This window comes from Narcine bancroftii, chromosome 4 (genome assembly GCF_036971445.1).
Source record: "Narcine bancroftii isolate sNarBan1 chromosome 4, sNarBan1.hap1, whole genome shotgun sequence".
Taxonomy (NCBI): Eukaryota; Metazoa; Chordata; class Chondrichthyes; order Torpediniformes; family Narcinidae; genus Narcine; species Narcine bancroftii.
The window spans coordinates 147223852-147248222 of NC_091472.1; positions in this window are offsets into that span (position 1 = coordinate 147223852).

Consider the following 24371-nt stretch of genomic DNA (forward strand, 5'->3'; position numbering starts at 1 on the left):
GGGGTGTGGAATCAGAGGCAGGGAATTAGATGTGGTGAATCAGAGATGGGGAATCAGAGGCAGGGAATCAGAATCAGAAGCGGGGTATCAGTGGCCGGGAATCAGAGGAAGGTAATCAGAGGCAGGGGATCAAACACGGGGAATCAGAGGCTGGGAATCAGAGCTGGGGAATTAGAGGCGGGGAATCAGAGCTGGGGAATCACAGGCGGGGAATCAGAGATGGGGAATCAGAGGCGGGGAATCAGAGGCAGGGAATCAGATGCGGGGAATCAGAGGCGGGGAATCAGAGCTGGCGAATCAGAGGCGGGGAATCAGAGGTGGGCAATCAGAGGATGGGAATCAGATATGGGGAATCAGAGGCGGGTAATCAGAGCTGGGGAATCACAGGCGGGGAATCAGAGTTGGGGAATCAGAGGCGGGGAATCAGATATGGGGAAACAGAGGCGGGGAATCAGAGGCGGTGAAACAGAGGCGGGGAATCAGATATTGGGAATCAGAGGTGGGGAATCAGAGGTTGGGAATCAGAGGCCTGGAATCAGAGGCGTGGAATCAGAGGCAGGGAATCAGAGGCTTGGAATCAGATGCAGGGAATAAGATGCGGGGAATCAGAGGCGGGGAATCAGAGCTGGGGAATCAGAGGTGGGGAATCAGATTTGGGGAATCAGAGGTGGGGACTTAGATATTGGGAAACAGAGGCGGGGAATCAGAGGCGGGGAAACAGAGGCGGGGAATCAGATATGGGGAATCAGAGGTGGGGAATCAGAGGCAGGGAATCAGATGTGCGGAATCAGAGATGGGGAATCAGAGGCAGGGAATCAGAATCAGAAGCAGGGAATCAGAGGCCGGGAATCAGAGGCCGGAATCAGATGATGGGAATCAGAGGCCTGGAATCAGAGGCGGGGAATCAGAGGCGGGGAAACAGAGGCGGGGAATCAGATATGGGGAATCAGAGGTGGGGCATCAGAGGTTGTGAATCACAGATGGGGAATCAGAGGCGGGGAATCAGAGGCAGGGAATCAGACGCGGGGAATCAGAGGCAGGGATTCAGAGCTGGGGAATCAGAAGCGGGGAATCAGAGTTGGGGAATCAGAGGCGGGGAATCAAATATGGGGAATCAGAGGCAGGGAATCAGAGGCTGGGAATCAGAGGCAGGGAATCAGACGCGGGGAATCTGAGGCGGGGAATCAGAGCTGGGGAATCAGAGGTGGGGAATCAGAGTTGGGGAATCAGAGGCAGGGAATTGGATGTGCGGAATCAGAGATGGGGAATCAGAGGTGGGGAATCAGAGGTGGTGAATCAGAGATGGGGAATCAGAGGCGGGGAATCAGAGGCAGCAAATCAGACACGGGGATTCAGAGGCTGGGAATCAGACGGGGGGAATCAAAGGCGGGGCATCAGAGCTGGGGAATCTGAGGCAGGGAATCAGAGTTGGGGATTCAGAGGCGGGGAATCAGATATGGGGAAACAGAGGCGGGGAATCAGAGGCGGGCACACAGAGGCGGGGAATTAGATATGGGGAATCAGAGGTAGGGAATCAGAGGTGGTGAATCAGTGATGGGGAATCACAGGCGGGGAATCAGAGGTAGGGAATAGAACGCGGGGAATCAGAGGCAGGGAATCAGAGCTGGGGAATCAGAGGCGGGGAATCATAGTTGGGAATCAGAGGCGGGAATCAGATATGGGGAAACAGAGGCGGGGAATCAGAGGCGAGGAAACAGAGGCGGGGAATCAGATATGGGGAATCGGATGCAGGGAATCAGAGGCGGGGAATCAGAGCTGGGGAATCAGAGGCGGGGAATCAGAGTTGGGGCATCAGAGGTGGGGAATTAGATATAGGGAAACAGAGGCGGGGAATCAGAGGCGGGGAAACAGAGGCGGGGAATCAGATATGGGGAATCAGAGGTGGGGAATCAGAGGCAGTGAATCAGATGTGCGGAATCAGAGATGGGGAATCAGAGGCAGGGAATCAGAAGCGGGGAATCAGAGGCCGGGAATCAGAGGCCGGGAATCAGATGCTGGGAATAAGAGGCCGGGAATCAGAGGAGGGGAATCAGAGTCCGGGAATCAGAGATGGGGATTCAGAGGCGGGGAATGAGATATGGAGAATCAGAGGCGGGGAATCAGAGGCGGGGAAACAGAGGTGGGGAATCAGATATGGGGAATCAGAGGTGGCGAATCAAAGGCGGTGAATCAGAGATGGGGAATCAGAGGCGGGGAATCAGAGGCAGGGAATCAGATGCGGGGAATCAGAGGCGGGGAATCAGAGCTGGCGAATCAGAGGCGGGGAATCAGAGGTGGGCAATCAGAGGCGGGGAATCAGATATGGGGAATCAGAGGCGGGGAATCAGAGGCGGGGAAACAGAGGCGGGGAATCAAATATAGGGAATCAGAGGTGGGGAATCAGAGATTGTGAATCAGAGATGGGGAATCAAGGCGGGGAATCAGAGGCAGGGAATCAGACGCGGGGAATCAGAGGCGGGGATTCAGAGCTGGGGAATCTGAGGCGGGGAATCAGAGTTGGGGAATCAGAGGCAGGGAATCAGATATGGGGAATCACAGGCGGGGAATCAGAGGCCGGGAATCAGATATGGGGAAACAGAGGCGGGGAATCCGAGGCGGGGAAACAGAGGCGGGGAATCAGATATGGGGAATCAGAGGTGGGGAATCAGAGGTTGGGAATCAGAGGCAGGGAATCACAGGCTTGGAATCAGATGCAGGGTATCAGATGCGGGGAATCAGAGGCGGGGAATCAGAGCTGGGGAATCAGAGGTGGGGAATCAGAGGCAGGGAATCAGATGTGCGGAATCAGAGATGGGGAATCAGAGGCAGGGAATCAGAATCAGAAGCAGGGAATCAGAGGCCGGGAATCAGAGGCCGGAATCAGATGCTATGAATCAGAGGCCTGGAATCAGAGGCGGGGAATCAGAGGCAGGGAATCAGATGCGGGAAATCAGAGGCGGGGAATCAGAGCTGGGGAATCAGAGGCGGGGTATTAGAGTTGGGGAATCAGAGGCGGGGAATCAGATATGGGGAAACAGAGGTGGGGAATCAGAGGCGGGGAAACAGATATGGGGAAACAGAGGTGGGGAATCAGAGGCGGGGAAACAGAGGCAGGGAATAAGATATGGGGAATCAGAGGTGGGGCATCAGAGGTTGTGAATCACAGATGGGGAATCAGAGGCGGGGAATCAGAGGCAGGGAATCAGACGTGGGGAATCAGAGGCGGGGATTCAGAGCTGGGGAATCAGAAGCGGGGAATCAGAGTTGGGGAATCAGAGGCGGGGAATCAGATATGGGTAATCAGAGGCAGGGAATCAGAGGCGGGGAATCAGAGGCAGGGAATCAGACGCGGGGAATCTGAGGCGGGGAATCAGAGCTGGGGAATCAGAGGTGGGTAATCAGAGTTGGGGAATCAGAGGCAGGGAATTGGATGTGCGGAATCAGAGAGGGGGAATCAGAGGTGGGAATCAGAGGCGGTGAATCAGAGATGGGGAATCAGAGGCGGGGAATCAGAGGCAGGAAATCAGACACGGGGATTCAGAGGCTGGGAATCAGACGGGGGGAATCAAAGGCGGGGAATCAGAGCTGGGGAATCTGAGGCAGGGAATCAGAGTTGGGGATTCAGAGGCTGGGAATCAGATATGGGGAAACAGAGGCGGGGAATCAGAGGCGGGCAAACAGAGGCGGGGAATTAGATATGGGGAATCAGAGGTAGGGAATCAGAGGTGGTGAATCAGTGATGGGGAATCACAGGCGGGGAATCAGAGGCAGGGAATAGAACGCGGGGAATCAGAGGCAGGGAATCAGAGCTGGGGAATCAGAGGAGGGGATTCATAGTTGGGAATCAGAGGCGGGAATCAGATATGGGGAAACAGAGGCGGGGAATCAGAGGCGGTGAAACAGAGGCGGGGAATCAGATATGGGGAATCGGATGCAGGGAATCAGAGGCGGGGAATCAGAGCTGGGGAATCAGAGGCGGGGAATCAGAGTTGGGGCATCAGAAGTGGGGAATTAGATATAGGGAAACAGAGGCGGGGAATCAGAGGCGGGGAAACAGAGGCGGGGAATCAGATATGGGGAATCAGAGGTGGGGAATCAGAGGCAGGGAATCAGATGTGCGGAATCAGAGATGGGGAATAAGAGGCAGGGAATCAGAATCAGAAGCGGGGAATCAGAGGCCGGGAATCAGAGGCCGGGAATCAGATGCTGGGAATAAGAGGCCGGGAATCAGAGGTGGGGAATCAGATATGGGGAATCAGAGGTGGCGAATCAAAGGCGGTGAATCAGAGATGGGGAATCAGAGGCGGGGAATCAGAGGCAGGGAATCAGATGCGGGGAATCAGAGGCGGGGAATCAGAGCTGGCGAATCAGAGGCTGGGAATTAGAGGTGGGCAATCAGAGGCGGGGAATCAGATATGGGGAATCAGAGGCGGGGAATCAGAGGCGGGGAAACAGAGGCGGGGAATCAAATATAGGGAATCAGAGGTGGGGAATCAGAGGTTGTGAATCAGAGATGGGGAATCAAGGCGGGGAATCAGAGGCAGGGAATCAGACGCGGGGAATCAGAGGCGGGGATTCAGAGCTGGGGAATCAGAGGCGGGGAATCAGAGTTGGGGAATCAGAGGCAGGGAATCAGATATGGGGAATCAGAGGCGGGGAATCAGAGGCGGGGAAACAGAGGCGGGGAATCAGATGTGGGGAATCAGAGGTGGGGAATCAGGGGCAGGGAATCAGTGGCAGGGAATCAGAGGCGGGGAATCAGAGGCGGGGAATCAAAGACAAGGAATCAGACACGGGGAATCAGAGGCGGGGAATCAGAGATGGGGAATCAGAGGCGGGGAATCAGAGGCAGGGAATCGGATGCCGGGAATCAGAGTTGGGGAATCAGAGTTGGGGAATCAGAGGCAGGGAATCAGAGTTGGGGAATCAGAGGCGGGGAATCAGATATAGGGAAATAGAGGCGGGGAATCAGATATGGGGAATCAGAGGTGTGGAATCAGAGGTTGGGAATCAGAGGCAGGGAATCAGAGTCCGGGAAACTGAGGCGGGGAATCAGATATTGGGAATCAGAGGTGGCGAATCAAAGGCGGTGAAACAGAGATGGGGAATCAGGGCAGGGAATAAGAGGCAGGGAATCAAACACGGGGAATCAGAGCTGGGGAATCAGAGGCGGGGAATCAGAGTTGGGAATCAGAGGCGGGGAAACAGGGGCGGGGAATCAGATATGGGGAATCAGAGGTGGGGAATCCGAGGTTGGGAATCAGAGGCAGGGAATCAGAGGCGGAAAATCAGAGGCGGGGAATCAGGGGAAGGGAATCAGATGTGCGGAATCGGAGATGGGGAATCAGAGGCAGGGAATCAGAGGCGGGGAATCAGAGGCGGGGAATCAGAGTCCGGGAATCAGATATGGGGAAACAGAGGCGGGGAATCCGAGGCGGGGAAACAGAGGCGGGGAATCAGATATGGGGAATCAGAGGTGGGGAATCAGAGGTTGGGAATCAGAGGCAGGGAATCAGAGGCTTGGAATCAGATGCAGGGAATCAGATGCGGGGAATCAGATGCGGGGAATCAGAGCTGGGGAATCAGAGGTGGGGAATCAGATTTGGGGAATCAGAGGCGGGGACTTAGATATTGGCAAACAGAGGCGGGGATTCAGAGGCGGGGAAACCCAGGCGGGGAATCAGATATGGGGAATCAGAGGTGGGGAATCAGAGGCAAGGAATCAGATGTGCGGAATCAGAGATGGGGAATCAGAGGCAGGGAATCAGAATCAGAAGCAGGGAATCAGAGGCCTGGAATCAGAGGCGGGGAATCAGAGGCAGGGAATCAGATGCGGGGAATCAGAGGCGGGGAATCAGAGCTGGGGAATCAGAGGCGGGGATTCAGAGTTGGGGAATCAGAGGCGGGGAATCAGAGGCGGGGAAACAGAGGCGGGGAATCAGATATGGGGAATCAGAGGTGGGGAATCAGAGGTTGGGAATCAGAAGCAGGGAATCAGAGGCGGGGAATCAGAGGCGGGGAATCAGAGGCAGGGAATCCGATGTGCGGAATCGGAGATGGGGAATCAGAGGCAGGGAATCAGATATGGGGAAACAGAGGCGGGGAATCCGAGGCGGGGAAACAGAGGCGGGGAATCAGATATGGGGAATCAGAGGTGGGGAATCAGAGGTGCGGAATCAGATTTGGGGAATCAGAGGCGGAGTCTTAGATATTGGGAAACAGAGGCGGGGAATCAGAGGCAGGGAAACCCAGGCGGGGAATCAGAAGCAGGGAATCAGAGGTGGGGAATCAGAGGCAAGGAATCAGATGTGCGGAATCAGAGATGGGGAATCAGAGGCAGGGAATCAGAATCAGAAGCAGGGAATCAGAGGCCGGGAATCAGAGGCTGGAATCAGATGCTGGGAATCAGAGGCCTGGAATCAGAGGCGGGGAATCAGAGGCAGGGAATCAGATGCGGGGAATCAGAGGCGGGGAATCAGAGCTGGGGAATCAGAGGCGGGGATTCAGAGTTGGGGAATCAGAGGCGGGGAATCAGAGGCGGGGAAACAGAGGCGGGGAATCAGATATGGGGAATCAGAGGTGGGGAATCAGAGGTTGGGAATCAGAAGCAGGGAATCAGAGGCGGGGAATCAGAGGCGGGGAATCAGAGGCAGGGAATCCGATGTGCGGAATCGGAGATGGGGAATCAGAGGCAGGGAATCAGATATGGGGAAACAGAGGCGGGGAATCCGAGGCGGGGAAACAGAGGCGGGGAATCAGATATGGGGAATCAGAGGTGGGGAATCAGAGGTGGGGAATCAGATTTGGGGAATCAGAGGCGGGGACTTAGATATTGGGAAACAGAGGCGGGGAATCAGAGGCAGGGAAACCCAGGCGGGGAATCAGAAGCAGGGAATCAGAGCTGGGGAATCAGAGGTGGGGAATCAGATTTGGGGAATCAGAGGCGGGGACTTAGATATTGGCAAACAGAGGCGGGGATTCAGAGGCGGGGAAACCCAGGCGGGGAATCAGATATGGGGAATCAGAGGTGGGGAATCAGAGGCAAGGAATCAGATGTGCGGAATCAGAGATGGGGAATCAGAGGCAGGGAATCAGAATCAGAAGCAGGGAATCAGAGGCCTGGAATCAGAGGCGGGGAATCAGAGGCAGGGAATCAGATGCGGGGAATCAGAGGCGGGGAATCAGAGCTGGGGAATCAGAGGCGGGGATTCAGAGTTGGGGAATCAGAGGCGGGGAATCAGAGGCGGGGAAACAGAGGCGGGGAATCAGATATGGGGAATCAGAGGCGGGGATTCAGAGTTGGGGAATCAGAGGCGGGGAATCAGAGGCGGGGAAACAGAGGCGGGGAATCAGATATGGGGAATCAGAGGTGGGGAATCAGAGGTTGGGAATCAGAAGCAGGGAATCAGAGGCGGGGAATCAGAGGCGGGGAATCAGAGGCAGGGAATCCGATGTGCGGAATCGGAGATGGGGAATCAGAGGCAGGGAATCAGATATGGGGAAACAGAGGCGGGGAATCCGAGGCGGGGAAACAGAGGCGGGGAATCAGATATGGGGAATCAGAGGTGGGGAATCAGAGGTGCGGAATCAGATTTGGGGAATCAGAGGCGGAGTCTTAGATATTGGGAAACAGAGGCGGGGAATCAGAGGCAGGGAAACCCAGGCGGGGAATCAGAAGCAGGGAATCAGAGGTGGGGAATCAGAGGCAAGGAATCAGATGTGCGGAATCAGAGATGGGGAATCAGAGGCAGGGAATCAGAATCAGAAGCAGGGAATCAGAGGCCGGGAATCAGAGGCTGGAATCAGATGCTGGGAATCAGAGGCCTGGAATCAGAGGCGGGGAATCAGAGGCAGGGAATCAGATGCGGGGAATCAGAGGCGGGGAATCAGAGCTGGGGAATCAGAGGCGGGGATTCAGAGTTGGGGAATCAGAGGCGGGGAATCAGAGGCGGGGAAACAGAGGCGGGGAATCAGATATGGGGAATCAGAGGTGGGGAATCAGAGGTTGGGAATCAGAAGCAGGGAATCAGAGGCGGGGAATCAGAGGCGGGGAATCAGAGGCAGGGAATCCGATGTGCGGAATCGGAGATGGGGAATCAGAGGCAGGGAATCAGATATGGGGAAACAGAGGCGGGGAATCCGAGGCGGGGAAACAGAGGCGGGGAATCAGATATGGGGAATCAGAGGTGGGGAATCAGAGGTGGGGAATCAGATTTGGGGAATCAGAGGCGGGGACTTAGATATTGGGAAACAGAGGCGGGGAATCAGAGGCAGGGAAACCCAGGCGGGGAATCAGAAGCAGGGAATCAGAGGTGGGGAATCAGAGGCAAGGAATCAGATGTGCGGAATCAGAGATGGGGAATCAGAGGCAGGGAATCAGAATCAGAAGCAGGGAATCAGAGGCCGGGAATCAGAGGCTGGAATCAGATGCTGGGAATCAGAGGCCTGGAATCAGAGGCGGGGAATCAGAGGCAGGGAATCAGATGCGGGGAATCAGAGGCGGGGAATCAGAGCTGGGGAATCAGAGGCGGGGATTCAGAGTTGGGGAATCAGAGGCGGGGAATCAGAGGCGGGGAAACAGAGGCAGGGAATCAGATATGGGGAATCAGAGGTGGGGTATCAGGGGCAGGGAATCAGTGGCAGGGAATCAGAGGCGGGGAAACAGAGGCGGGGAATCAGAGGCAGGGAATCAGACACGTGGAATCAGATATGGGGAAACAGAGGCGGGGAATCAGAGGCGGGCAAACAGAGGCGGGGTATTAGATATGGTGAATCAGAGGTGGGGAATCAGAGGTGGTGAATCAGAGATGGGGAATCACAGGCGGGGAATCAGAGGCAGGGAATAGAACGCGGGGAATCAGAGGCGGGGAATCAGAGCTGGGGAATCAGAGGCGGGGAATCATAGTTGGGAATCAGAGGCGGGGAATCAGATATGGGGAAACAGAGGCGGGGAATCAAAGGCGGGGAAACAGAGGCGGGGAATCAGATATGGGGAATCGGATGCGGGGAATCAGATGCGGGGAATGGGAGCTGGGGAATCAGAGGCGGGGTATCAGAGTTGGGGCATCTGAGGTGGGGAATTAGATATGGGGAAACAGAGGCGGGGAATCAGAGGCGGGGAAACAGAGGCGGGGAATCAGATATGGGGAATCAGAGGTGGGGCATCAGAGGTTGTGAATCACAGATGGGGAATCAGAGGCGGGGAATCAGAGGCAGGGAATCAGACGCGGGGAATCAGAGGCAGGGATTCAGAGCTGGGGAATCAGAAGCGGGGAATCAGAGTTGGGGAATCAGAGGCGGGGAATCAAATATGGGGAATCAGAGGCAGGGAATCAGAGGCTGGGAATCAGAGGCAGGGAATCAGACGCGGGGAATCTGAGGCGGGGAATCAGAGCTGGGGAATCAGAGGTGGGGAATCAGAGTTGGGGAATCAGAGGCAGGGAATTGGATGTGCGGAATCAGAGATGGGGAATCAGAGGTGGGGAATCAGAGGTGGTGAATCAGAGATGGGGAATCAGAGGCGGGGAATCAGAGGCAGCAAATCAGACACGGGGATTCAGAGGCTGGGAATCAGACGGGGGGAATCAAAGGCGGGGCATCAGAGCTGGGGAATCTGAGGCAGGGAATCAGAGTTGGGGATTCAGAGGCGGGGAATCAGATATGGGGAAACAGAGGCGGGGAATCAGAGGCGGGCACACAGAGGCGGGGAATTAGATATGGGGAATCAGAGGTAGGGAATCAGAGGTGGTGAATCAGTGATGGGGAATCACAGGCGGGGAATCAGAGGTAGGGAATAGAACGCGGGGAATCAGAGGCAGGGAATCAGAGCTGGGGAATCAGAGGCGGGGAATCATAGTTGGGAATCAGAGGCGGGAATCAGATATGGGGAAACAGAGGCGGGGAATCAGAGGCGGGGAAACAGAGGCGGGGAATCAGATATGGGGAATCAGAGGTGGGGCATCAGAGGTTGTGAATCACAGATGGGGAATCAGAGGCGGGGAATCAGAGGCAGGGAATCAGACGCGGGGAATCAGAGGCAGGGATTCAGAGCTGGGGAATCAGAAGCGGGGAATCAGAGTTGGGGAATCAGAGGCGGGGAATCAAATATGGGGAATCAGAGGCAGGGAATCAGAGGCTGGGAATCAGAGGCAGGGAATCAGACGCGGGGAATCTGAGGCGGGGAATCAGAGCTGGGGAATCAGAGGTGGGGAATCAGAGTTGGGGAATCAGAGGCAGGGAATTGGATGTGCGGAATCAGAGATGGGGAATCAGAGGTGGGGAATCAGAGGTGGTGAATCAGAGATGGGGAATCAGAGGCGGGGAATCAGAGGCAGCAAATCAGACACGGGGATTCAGAGGCTGGGAATCAGACGGGGGGAATCAAAGGCGGGGCATCAGAGCTGGGGAATCTGAGGCAGGGAATCAGAGTTGGGGATTCAGAGGCGGGGAATCAGATATGGGGAAACAGAGGCGGGGAATCAGAGGCGGGCACACAGAGGCGGGGAATTAGATATGGGGAATCAGAGGTAGGGAATCAGAGGTGGTGAATCAGTGATGGGGAATCACAGGCGGGGAATCAGAGGTAGGGAATAGAACGCGGGGAATCAGAGGCAGGGAATCAGAGCTGGGGAATCAGAGGCGGGGAATCATAGTTGGGAATCAGAGGCGGGAATCAGATATGGGGAAACAGAGGCGGGGAATCAGAGGCGAGGAAACAGAGGCGGGGAATCAGATATGGGGAATCGGATGCAGGGAATCAGAGGCGGGGAATCAGAGCTGGGGAATCAGAGGCGGGGAATCAGAGTTGGGGCATCAGAGGTGGGGAATTAGATATAGGGAAACAGAGGCGGGGAATCAGAGGCGGGGAAACAGAGGCGGGGAATCAGATATGGGGAATCAGAGGTGGGGAATCAGAGGCAGTGAATCAGATGTGCGGAATCAGAGATGGGGAATCAGAGGCAGGGAATCAGAAGCGGGGAATCAGAGGCCGGGAATCAGAGGCCGGGAATCAGATGCTGGGAATAAGAGGCCGGGAATCAGAGGAGGGGAATCAGAGTCCGGGAATCAGAGATGGGGATTCAGAGGCGGGGAATGAGATATGGAGAATCAGAGGCGGGGAATCAGAGGCGGGGAAACAGAGGTGGGGAATCAGATATGGGGAATCAGAGGTGGCGAATCAAAGGCGGTGAATCAGAGATGGGGAATCAGAGGCGGGGAATCAGAGGCAGGGAATCAGATGCGGGGAATCAGAGGCGGGGAATCAGAGCTGGCGAATCAGAGGCGGGGAATCAGAGGTGGGCAATCAGAGGCGGGGAATCAGATATGGGGAATCAGAGGCGGGGAATCAGAGGCGGGGAAACAGAGGCGGGGAATCAAATATAGGGAATCAGAGGTGGGGAATCAGAGATTGTGAATCAGAGATGGGGAATCAAGGCGGGGAATCAGAGGCAGGGAATCAGACGCGGGGAATCAGAGGCGGGGATTCAGAGCTGGGGAATCTGAGGCGGGGAATCAGAGTTGGGGAATCAGAGGCAGGGAATCAGATATGGGGAATCACAGGCGGGGAATCAGAGGCCGGGAATCAGATATGGGGAAACAGAGGCGGGGAATCCGAGGCGGGGAAACAGAGGCGGGGAATCAGATATGGGGAATCAGAGGTGGGGAATCAGAGGTTGGGAATCAGAGGCAGGGAATCACAGGCTTGGAATCAGATGCAGGGTATCAGATGCGGGGAATCAGAGGCGGGGAATCAGAGCTGGGGAATCAGAGGTGGGGAATCAGAGGCAGGGAATCAGATGTGCGGAATCAGAGATGGGGAATCAGAGGCAGGGAATCAGAATCAGAAGCAGGGAATCAGAGGCCGGGAATCAGAGGCCGGAATCAGATGCTATGAATCAGAGGCCTGGAATCAGAGGCGGGGAATCAGAGGCAGGGAATCAGATGCGGGAAATCAGAGGCGGGGAATCAGAGCTGGGGAATCAGAGGCGGGGTATTAGAGTTGGGGAATCAGAGGCGGGGAATCAGATATGGGGAAACAGAGGTGGGGAATCAGAGGCGGGGAAACAGATATGGGGAAACAGAGGTGGGGAATCAGAGGCGGGGAAACAGAGGCAGGGAATAAGATATGGGGAATCAGAGGTGGGGCATCAGAGGTTGTGAATCACAGATGGGGAATCAGAGGCGGGGAATCAGAGGCAGGGAATCAGACGTGGGGAATCAGAGGCGGGGATTCAGAGCTGGGGAATCAGAAGCGGGGAATCAGAGTTGGGGAATCAGAGGCGGGGAATCAGATATGGGTAATCAGAGGCAGGGAATCAGAGGCGGGGAATCAGAGGCAGGGAATCAGACGCGGGGAATCTGAGGCGGGGAATCAGAGCTGGGGAATCAGAGGTGGGTAATCAGAGTTGGGGAATCAGAGGCAGGGAATTGGATGTGCGGAATCAGAGAGGGGGAATCAGAGGTGGGAATCAGAGGCGGTGAATCAGAGATGGGGAATCAGAGGCGGGGAATCAGAGGCAGGAAATCAGACACGGGGATTCAGAGGCTGGGAATCAGACGGGGGGAATCAAAGGCGGGGAATCAGAGCTGGGGAATCTGAGGCAGGGAATCAGAGTTGGGGATTCAGAGGCTGGGAATCAGATATGGGGAAACAGAGGCGGGGAATCAGAGGCGGGCAAACAGAGGCGGGGAATTAGATATGGGGAATCAGAGGTAGGGAATCAGAGGTGGTGAATCAGTGATGGGGAATCACAGGCGGGGAATCAGAGGCAGGGAATAGAACGCGGGGAATCAGAGGCAGGGAATCAGAGCTGGGGAATCAGAGGAGGGGATTCATAGTTGGGAATCAGAGGCGGGAATCAGATATGGGGAAACAGAGGCGGGGAATCAGAGGCGGTGAAACAGAGGCGGGGAATCAGATATGGGGAATCGGATGCAGGGAATCAGAGGCGGGGAATCAGAGCTGGGGAATCAGAGGCGGGGAATCAGAGTTGGGGCATCAGAAGTGGGGAATTAGATATAGGGAAACAGAGGCGGGGAATCAGAGGCGGGGAAACAGAGGCGGGGAATCAGATATGGGGAATCAGAGGTGGGGAATCAGAGGCAGGGAATCAGATGTGCGGAATCAGAGATGGGGAATAAGAGGCAGGGAATCAGAATCAGAAGCGGGGAATCAGAGGCCGGGAATCAGAGGCCGGGAATCAGATGCTGGGAATAAGAGGCCGGGAATCAGAGGTGGGGAATCAGATATGGGGAATCAGAGGTGGCGAATCAAAGGCGGTGAATCAGAGATGGGGAATCAGAGGCGGGGAATCAGAGGCAGGGAATCAGATGCGGGGAATCAGAGGCGGGGAATCAGAGCTGGCGAATCAGAGGCTGGGAATTAGAGGTGGGCAATCAGAGGCGGGGAATCAGATATGGGGAATCAGAGGCGGGGAATCAGAGGCGGGGAAACAGAGGCGGGGAATCAAATATAGGGAATCAGAGGTGGGGAATCAGAGGTTGTGAATCAGAGATGGGGAATCAAGGCGGGGAATCAGAGGCAGGGAATCAGACGCGGGGAATCAGAGGCGGGGATTCAGAGCTGGGGAATCAGAGGCGGGGAATCAGAGTTGGGGAATCAGAGGCAGGGAATCAGATATGGGGAATCAGAGGCGGGGAATCAGAGGCGGGGAAACAGAGGCGGGGAATCAGATGTGGGGAATCAGAGGTGGGGAATCAGGGGCAGGGAATCAGTGGCAGGGAATCAGAGGCGGGGAATCAGAGGCGGGGAATCAAAGACAAGGAATCAGACACGGGGAATCAGAGGCGGGGAATCAGAGATGGGGAATCAGAGGCGGGGAATCAGAGGCAGGGAATCGGATGCCGGGAATCAGAGTTGGGGAATCAGAGTTGGGGAATCAGAGGCAGGGAATCAGAGTTGGGGAATCAGAGGCGGGGAATCAGATATAGGGAAATAGAGGCGGGGAATCAGATATGGGGAATCAGAGGTGTGGAATCAGAGGTTGGGAATCAGAGGCAGGGAATCAGAGTCCGGGAAACTGAGGCGGGGAATCAGATATTGGGAATCAGAGGTGGCGAATCAAAGGCGGTGAAACAGAGATGGGGAATCAGGGCAGGGAATAAGAGGCAGGGAATCAAACACGGGGAATCAGAGCTGGGGAATCAGAGGCGGGGAATCAGAGTTGGGAATCAGAGGCGGGGAAACAGGGGCGGGGAATCAGATATGGGGAATCAGAGGTGGGGAATCCGAGGTTGGGAATCAGAGGCAGGGAATCAGAGGCGGAAAATCAGAGGCGGGGAATCAGGGGAAGGGAATCAGATGTGCGGAATCGGAGATGGGGAATCAGAGGCAGGGAATCAGAGGCGGGGAATCAGAGGCGGGGAATCAGAGTCCGGGAATCAGATATGGGGAAACAGAGGCGGGGAATCCGAGGCGGGGAAACAGAGGCGGGGAATCAGATATGGGGAATCAGAGGTGGGGAATCAGAGGTTGGGAATCAGAGGCAGGGAATCAGAGGCTTGGAATCAGATGCAGGGAATCAGATGCGGGGAATCAGATGCGGGGAATCAGAGCTGGGGAATCAGAGGTGGGGAATCAGATTTGGGGAATCAGAGGCGGGGACTTAGATATTGGCAAACAGAGGCGGGGATTCAGAGGCGGGGAAACCCAGGCGGGGAATCAGATATGGGGAATCAGAGGTGGGGAATCAGAGGCAAGGAATCAGATGTGCGGAATCAGAGATGGGGAATCAGAGGCAGGGAATCAGAATCAGAAGCAGGGAATCAGAGGCCTGGAATCAGAGGCGGGGAATCAGAGGCAGGGAATCAGATGCGGGGAATCAGAGGCGGGGAATCAGAGCTGGGGAATCAGAGGCGGGGATTCAGAGTTGGGGAATCAGAGGCGGGGAATCAGAGGCGGGGAAACAGAGGCGGGGAATCAGATATGGGGAATCAGAGGTGGGGAATCAGAGGTTGGGAATCAGAAGCAGGGAATCAGAGGCGGGGAATCAGAGGCGGGGAATCAGAGGCAGGGAATCCGATGTGCGGAATCGGAGATGGGGAATCAGAGGCAGGGAATCAGATATGGGGAAACAGAGGCGGGGAATCCGAGGCGGGGAAACAGAGGCGGGGAATCAGATATGGGGAATCAGAGGTGGGGAATCAGAGGTGCGGAATCAGATTTGGGGAATCAGAGGCGGAGTCTTAGATATTGGGAAACAGAGGCGGGGAATCAGAGGCAGGGAAACCCAGGCGGGGAATCAGAAGCAGGGAATCAGAGGTGGGGAATCAGAGGCAAGGAATCAGATGTGCGGAATCAGAGATGGGGAATCAGAGGCAGGGAATCAGAATCAGAAGCAGGGAATCAGAGGCCGGGAATCAGAGGCTGGAATCAGATGCTGGGAATCAGAGGCCTGGAATCAGAGGCGGGGAATCAGAGGCAGGGAATCAGATGCGGGGAATCAGAGGCGGGGAATCAGAGCTGGGGAATCAGAGGCGGGGATTCAGAGTTGGGGAATCAGAGGCGGGGAATCAGAGGCGGGGAAACAGAGGCGGGGAATCAGATATGGGGAATCAGAGGTGGGGAATCAGAGGTTGGGAATCAGAAGCAGGGAATCAGAGGCGGGGAATCAGAGGCGGGGAATCAGAGGCAGGGAATCCGATGTGCGGAATCGGAGATGGGGAATCAGAGGCAGGGAATCAGATATGGGGAAACAGAGGCGGGGAATCCGAGGCGGGGAAACAGAGGCGGGGAATCAGATATGGGGAATCAGAGGTGGGGAATCAGAGGTGGGGAATCAGATTTGGGGAATCAGAGGCGGGGACTTAGATATTGGGAAACAGAGGCGGGGAATCAGAGGCAGGGAAACCCAGGCGGGGAATCAGAAGCAGGGAATCAGAGCTGGGGAATCAGAGGTGGGGAATCAGATTTGGGGAATCAGAGGCGGGGACTTAGATATTGGCAAACAGAGGCGGGGATTCAGAGGCGGGGAAACCCAGGCGGGGAATCAGATATGGGGAATCAGAGGTGGGGAATCAGAGGCAAGGAATCAGATGTGCGGAATCAGAGATGGGGAATCAGAGGCAGGGAATCAGAATCAGAAGCAGGGAATCAGAGGCCTGGAATCAGAGGCGGGGAATCAGAGGCAGGGAATCAGATGCGGGGAATCAGAGGCGGGGAATCAGAGCTGGGGAATCAGAGGCGGGGATTCAGAGTTGGGGAATCAGAGGCGGGGAATCAGAGGCGGGGAAACAGAGGCGGGGAATCAGATATGGGGAATCAGAGGCGGGGATTCAGAGTTGGGGAATCAGAGGCGGGGAATCAGAGGCGGGGAAACAGAGGCGGGGAATCAGATATGGGGAATCAGAGGTGGGGAATCAGAGGTTGGGAATCAGAAGCAGGGAATCAGAGGCGGGGAATCAGAGGCGGGGAATCAGAGGCAGGGAATCCGATGTGCGGAATCGGAGATGGGGAATCAGAGGCAGGGAATCAGATATGGGGAAACAGAGGCGGGGAATCCGAGGCGGGGAAACAGAGGCGGGGAATCAGATATGGGGAATCAGAGGTGGGGAATCAGAGGTGCGGAATCAGATTTGGGGAATCAGAGGCGGAGTCTTAGATATTGGGAAACAGAGGCGGGGAATCAGAGGCAGGGAAACCCAGGCGGGGAATCAGAAGCAGGGAATCAGAGGTGGGGAATCAGAGGCAAGGAATCAGATGTGCGGAATCAGAGATGGGGAATCAGAGGCAGGGAATCAGAATCAGAAGCAGGGAATCAGAGGCCGGGAATCAGAGGCTGGAATCAGATGCTGGGAATCAGAGGCCTGGAATCAGAGGCGGGGAATCAGAGGCAGGGAATCAGATGCGGGGAATCAGAGGCGGGGAATCAGAGCTGGGGAATCAGAGGCGGGGATTCAGAGTTGGGGAATCAGAGGCGGGGAATCAGAGGCGGGGAAACAGAGGCGGGGAATCAGATATGGGGAATCAGAGGTGGGGAATCAGAGGTTGGGAATCAGAAGCAGGGAATCAGAGGCGGGGAATCAGAGGCGGGGAATCAGAGGCAGGGAATCCGATGTGCGGAATCGGAGATGCGGAATCAGAGGCAGGGAATCAGATATGGGGAAACAGAGGCGGGGAATCCGAGGCGGGGAAACCCAGGCGGGGAATCAGAAGCAGGGAATCAGAGGTGGGGAATCAGAGGCAAGGAATCAGATGTGCGGAATCAGAGATGGGGAATCAGAGGCAGGGAATCAGAATCAGAAGCAGGGAATCAGAGGCCGGGAATCAGAGGCTGGAATCAGATGCTGGGAATCAGAGGCCTGGAATCAGAGGCGGGGAATCAGAGGCAGGGAATCAGATGCGGGGAATCAGAGGCAGGGAATCAGAGCTGGGGAATCAGAGGCGGGGATTCAGAGTTGGGGAATCAGAGGCGGGGAATCAGAGGCGGGGAAACAGAGGCAGGGAATCAGATATGGGGAATCAGAGGTGGGGTATCAGGGGCAGGGAATCAGTGGCAGGGAATCAGAGGCGGGGAAACAGAGGCGGGGAATCAGAGGCAGGGAATCAGACACGTGGAATCAGATATGGGGAAACAGAGGCGGGGAATCAGAGGCGGGCAAACAGAGGCGGGGTATTAGATATGGTGAATCAGAGGTGGGGAATCAGAGGTGGTGAATCAGAGATGGGGAATCACAGGCGGGGAATCAGAGGCAGGGAATAGAACGCGGGGAATCAGAGGCGGGGAATCAGAGCTGGGGAATCAGAGGCGGGGAATCATAGTTGGGAATCAGAGGCGGGGAATCAGATATGGGGAAACAGAGGCGGGGAATCAAAGGCGGGGAAACAGAGGCGGGGAATCAGATATGGGGAATCGGATGCGGGGAATCAGATGCGGGGAATGGGAGCTGGGGAATCAGAGGCGGGGTATCAGAGTTGGGGCATCTGAGGTGGGGAATTAGATATGGGGAAACAGAGGCGGGGAATCAGAGGCGGGGAAACAGAGGCGAGGAATCAGATATGGGGAATCAGAGGTGGGGAATCAGAGGCAGGGAATCAGATGTGCGGAATCAGAGATGGGGAATCAGAGTCAGGGAATCAGAATCAGAAGCGGGGAATCAGAGGCCGGGAATCAGAGGCCGGGATACAGATGCCGGGAATAAGAGGCCGGGAATCAGAGGTGGGGAATCAGAGTCCGGGAATCAGAGATGGGGATTCAGAGGCGGGGAATGATATATGGGGAATCAGAGGCGGGGAATCAGAGGCGGGGTAACAGAGGTGGGGAATCAGATATGGGGAATCAGAGGTGGCGAATCAAAGGCGGTGAATCAGAGATGGGGAATCAGAGGCGGGGAATCAGAGGCAGGGAATCAAACACGGGGAATCAGAGGCGGGGAATCAGAGCTGGGGAATCAGAGGCGGGGAATCAGAGTTGGGGAATCAGAGGCGGGGAATCAGATATGGGGAAACAGGGGCGGGGAATCAGAGGCAGGGAAACAGAGGCGGGGAATCAGATATGGGGAATCAGGGGTGGGGAATCAGAGGTTGGGAATCAGAGGCAGGGAATCAGAGGCGTGGAAACAGAGGCGGGGATTCAGATATGGGGAATCAGAGGTGGGGAGTCAGGGGCGTGGAATCAGAGGCAGGGAATTAGATGTGGTGAATCAGAGATGGGGAATCAGAGGCAGGGAATCAGAATCAGAAGCGGGGTATCAGTGGCCGGGAATCAGAGGAAGGTAATCAGAGGCAGGGGATCAAACACGGGGAATCAGAGGCTGGGAATCAGAGCTGGGGAATTAGAGGCGGGGAATCAGAGCTGGGGAATCACAGGCGGGGAATCAGAGATGGGGAATCAGAGGCGGGGAATCAGAGGCAGGGAATCAGATGCGGGGAATCAGAGGCGGGGAATCAGAGCTGGCCAATCAGAGGCGGGGAATCAGAGGTGGGCAATCAGAGGATGGGAATCAGATATGGGGAATCAGAGGCGGGTAATCAGAGCTGGGGAATCACAGGCGGGGAATCAGAGTTGGGGAATCAGAGGCGGGGAATCAGATATGGGGAAACAGAGGCGGGGAATCAGAGGCGGTGAAACAGAGGCGGGGAATCAGATATTGGGAATCAGAGGTGGGGAATCAGAGGTTGGGAATCAGAGGCCTGGAATCAGAGGCGTGGAATCAGAGGCAGGGAATCAGATGCGGGGAATCAGAGGAGGGGAATCAGAGCTGGGGAATCAGAGGCGGGGTATTAGAGTTGGGGAATCAGAGGCGGGGAATCAGACGCGGGGAATCAGAGGGGGGGAATCATAGCTGGCGAATCAGAGGCGGGGAATCAGGGGTGGGCAATCAGAGGCCGGGAATCAGAGGTGGTGAATCAGAGATGGGGAATCAGAGGCGGGGAATCAGTGGCAGGGAATCAGATATGGGGAATCAGAGGCGTGGAATCAGAGGCAGGGAATCAGACACGGGGAATCAGACACGGGGAATCAGAGGTGGGGAATCAGAGATGGGGAATCAGAGGCGGTGAATCAGAGATGGGGAATCAGAGGCGGGGAATCAGAGGCAGGAAATCAGACACGGGGATTCAGAGGCTGGGAATCAGACGGGGGGAATCAAAGGCGGGGAATCAGAGCTGGGGAATCAGAGGCAGGGAATCAGAGGCGGGGAATCAGATATGGGGAATCAGAGGCTGGTATTCAGAGGCGGGGAATCAGAGGCAGGGAATCAGACACGGGGAATCAGAGGTGGGGAATCAGAGATGGGGAATCAGAGGCGGAGAATCAGAGTTGGGGATTCAGAGGCAGGGAATCGGATGTGCGGAATCAGAGATGGGGAATCAGAGGTGGGGAATCAGAGGCGGTGAATCAGAGATGGGGAATCAGAGGCGGGGAATCAGAGGCAGGAAATCAGACACGGGGATTCAGAGGCTGGGAATCAGACGGGGGGAATCAAAGGCGGGGAATCAGAGCTGGGGAATCAGAGGCAGGGAATCAGAGTTGGGGATTCAGAGACGGGGAATCAGATATGGGGAAACAGAGGCGGGGTATCAGAGGCGGGCAAACAGAGGCGGGGAATTAGATATGGGGAATCAGATGTGGGGAATCAGAAGTGGTGAATCAGTGATGGGGAATCACAGGCGGGGAATCAGAGGCAGGGAATAGAACGCAGGGAATCAGAGGCAGGGAATCAGAGCTGGGGAATCAGAGGCGGGGAATCATAGTTGGGAATCAGAGTCGGGGAATCAGATATGGGGAAACAGAGGCGGGGAATCAGAGGCGGGGAAACAGAGGCGGGGAATCAGAGCTGGGGAATCAGAGGCGGGGAATCATAGTTGGGAATCAGAGGCGGGGTATCAGATATGGGGAAACAGAGGCGGGGAATCAAAGGCGGGGAAACAGAGGCGGGGAATCAGATATGGGGAATCGGATGCGGGGAATCAGATGCGGGGAATGGGAGCTGGGGAATCAGAGGCGGGGTATCAGAGTTGGGGCATCTGAGGTGGGGAATTAGATATGGGGAAACAGAGGCGGGGAATCAGAGGCGGGGAAACAGAGGCGAGGAATCAGATATGGGGAATCAGAGGTGGGGAATCAGAGGCAGGGAATCAGATGTGCGGAATCAGAGATGGGGAATCAGAGGCAGGGAATCAGAATCAGAAGCGGGGAATCAGAGGCCGGGAATCAGAGGCCGGGATTCAGATGCCGGGAATAAGAGGCCGGGAATCAGAGGTGGGGAATCAGAGTCCGGGAATCAGAGATGGGGATTCAGAGGCGGGGAATGATATATGGGGAATCAGAGGCGGGGAATCAGAGGCGGGGTAACAGAGGTGGGGAATCAGATATGGGGAATCAGAGGTGGCGAATCAAAGGCGGTGAATCAGAGATGGGGAATCAGAGGCGGGGAATCAGAGGCAGGGAATCAAACACGGGGAATCAGAGGCGGGGAATCAGAGCTGGGGAATCAGAGGCGGGGAATCAGAGTTGGGGAATCAGAGGCGGGGAATCAGATATGGGGAAACAGGGGCGGGGAATCAGAGGCAGGGAAACAGAGGCGGGGAATCAGATATGGGGAATCAGGGGTGGGGAATCAGAGGTTGGGAATCAGAGGCAGGGAATCAGAGGCGTGGAAACAGAGGCGGGGATTCAGATATGGGGAATCAGAGGTGGGGAGTCAGGGGTGTGGAATCAGAGGCAGGGAATTAGATGTGGTGAATCAGAGATGGGGAATCAGAGGCAGGGAATCAGAATCAGAAGCGGGGTATCAGTGGCCGGGAATCAGAGGAAGGTAATCAGAGGCAGGGGATCAAACACGGGGAATCAGAGGCTGGGAATCAGAGCTGGGGAATTAGAGGCGGGGAATCAGAGCTGGGGAATCACAGGCGGGGAATCAGAGATGGGGAATCAGAGGCGGGGAATCAGAGGCAGGGAATCAGATGCGGGGAATCAGAGGCGGGGAATCAGAGCTGGCGAATCAGAGGCGGGGAATCAGAGGTGGGCAATCAGAGGATGGGAATCAGATATGGGGAATCAGAGGCGGGTAATCAGAGCTGGGGAATCACAGGCGGGGAATCAGAGTTGGGGAATCAGAGGCGGGGAATCAGATATGGGGAAACAGAGGCGGGGAATCAGAGGCGGTGAAACAGAGGCGGGGAATCAGATATTGGGAATCAGAGGTGGGGAATCAGAGGTTGGGAATCAGAGGCCTGGAATCAGAGGCGTGGAATCAGAGGCAGGGAATCAGATGCGGGGAATCAGAGGAGGGGAATCAGAGCTGGGGAATCAGAGGCGGGGTATTAGAGTTGGGGAATCAGAGGCGGGGAATCAGACGCGGGGAATCAGAGGGGGGGAATCATAGTTGGCGAATCAGAGGCGGGGAATCAGGGGTGGGCAATCAGAGGCCGGGAATCAGAGGTGGTGAATCAGAGATGGGGAATCAGAGGCGGGGAATCAGTGGCAGGGAATCAGATATGGGGAATCAGAGGCGTGGAATCAGAGGCAGGGAATCAGACACGGGGAATCAGACACGGGGAATCAGAGGTGGGGAATCAGAGATGGGGAATCAGAGGCGGTGAATCAGAGATGGGGAATCAGAGGCGGGGAATCAGAGGCAGGAAATCAGACACGGGGATTCAGAGGCTGGGAATCAGACGGGGGGAATCAAAGGCGGGGAATCAGAGCTGGGGAATCAGAGGCAGGGAATCAGAGGCGGGGAATCAGATATGGGGAATCAGAGGCTGGTATTCAGAGGCGGGGAATCAGAGGCAGGGAATCAGACACGGGGAATCAGAGGTGGGGAATCAGAGATGGGGAATCAGAGGCGGAGAATCAGAGTTGGGGATTCAGAGGCAGGGAATCGGATGTGCGGAATCAGAGATGGGGAATCAGAGGTGGGGAATCAGAGGCGGTGAATCAGAGGCGGAGTCTTAGATATTGGGAAACAGAGGCGGGGAATCAGAGGCAGGGAAACCCAGGCGGGGAATCAGAAGCAGGGAATCAGAGGTGGGGAATCAGAGGCAAGGAATCAGATGTGCGGAATCAGAGATGGGGAATCAGAGGCAGGGAATCAGAATCAGAAGCAGGGAATCAGAGGCCGGGAATCAGAGGCTGGAATCAGATGCTGGGAATCAGAGGCCTGGAATCAGAGGCGGGGAATCAGAGGCAGGGAATCAGATGCGGGGAATCAGAGGCGGGGAATCAGAGCTGGGGAATCAGAGGCGGGGATTCAGAGTTGGGGAATCAGAGGCGGGGAATCAGAGGCGGGGAAACAGAGGCGGGGAATCAGATATGGGGAATCAGAGGTGGGGAATCAGAGGTTGGGAATCAGAAGCAGGGAATCAGAGGCGGGGAATCAGAGGCGGGGAATCAGAGGCAGGGAATCCGATGTGCGGAATCGGAGATGGGGAATCAGAGGCAGGGAATCAGATATGGGGAAACAGAGGCGGGGAATCCGAGGCGGGGAAACAGAGGCGGGGAATCAGATATGGGGAATCAGAGGTGGGGAATCAGAGGTGGGGAATCAGATTTGGGGAATCAGAGGCGGGGACTTAGATATTGGGAAACAGAGGCGGGGAATCAGAGGCAGGGAAACCCAGGCGGGGAATCAGAAGCAGGGAATCAGAGCTGGGGAATCAGAGGTGGGGAATCAGATTTGGGGAATCAGAGGCGGGGACTTAGATATTGGCAAACAGAGGCGGGGATTCAGAGGCGGGGAAACCCAGGCGGGGAATCAGATATGGGGAATCAGAGGTGGGGAATCAGAGGCAAGGAATCAGATGTGCGGAATCAGAGATGGGGAATCAGAGGCAGGGAATCAGAATCAGAAGCAGGGAATCAGAGGCCTGGAATCAGAGGCGGGGAATCAGAGGCAGGGAATCAGATGCGGGGAATCAGAGGCGGGGAATCAGAGCTGGGGAATCAGAGGCGGGGATTCAGAGTTGGGGAATCAGAGGCGGGGAATCAGAGGCGGGGAAACAGAGGCGGGGAATCAGATATGGGGAATCAGAGGCGGGGATTCAGAGTTGGGGAATCAGAGGCGGGGAATCAGAGGCGGGGAAACAGAGGCGGGGAATCAGATATGGGGAATCAGAGGTGGGGAATCAGAGGTTGGGAATCAGAAGCAGGGAATCAGAGGCGGGGAATCAGAGGCGGGGAATCAGAGGCAGGGAATCCGATGTGCGGAATCGGAGATGGGGAATCAGAGGCAGGGAATCAGATATGGGGAAACAGAGGCGGGGAATCCGAGGCGGGGAAACAGAGGCGGGGAATCAGATATGGGGAATCAGAGGTGGGGAATCAGAGGTGCGGAATCAGATTTGGGGAATCAGAGGCGGAGTCTTAGATATTGGGAAACAGAGGCGGGGAATCAGAGGCAGGGAAACCCAGGCGGGGAATCAGAAGCAGGGAATCAGAGGTGGGGAATCAGAGGCAAGGAATCAGATGTGCGGAATCAGAGATGGGGAATCAGAGGCAGGGAATCAGAATCAGAAGCAGGGAATCAGAGGCCGGGAATCAGAGGCTGGAATCAGATGCTGGGAATCAGAGGCCTGGAATCAGAGGCGGGGAATCAGAGGCAGGGAATCAGATGCGGGGAATCAGAGGCGGGGAATCAGAGCTGGGGAATCAGAGGCGGGGATTCAGAGTTGGGGAATCAGAGGCGGGGAATCAGAGGCGGGGAAACAGAGGCGGGGAATCAGATATGGGGAATCAGAGGTGGGGAATCAGAGGTTGGGAATCAGAAGCAGGGAATCAGAGGCGGGGAATCAGAGGCGGGGAATCAGAGGCAGGGAATCCGATGTGCGGAATCGGAGATGGGGAATCAGAGGCAGGGAATCAGATATGGGGAAACAGAGGCGGGGAATCCGAGGCGGGGAAACAGAGGCG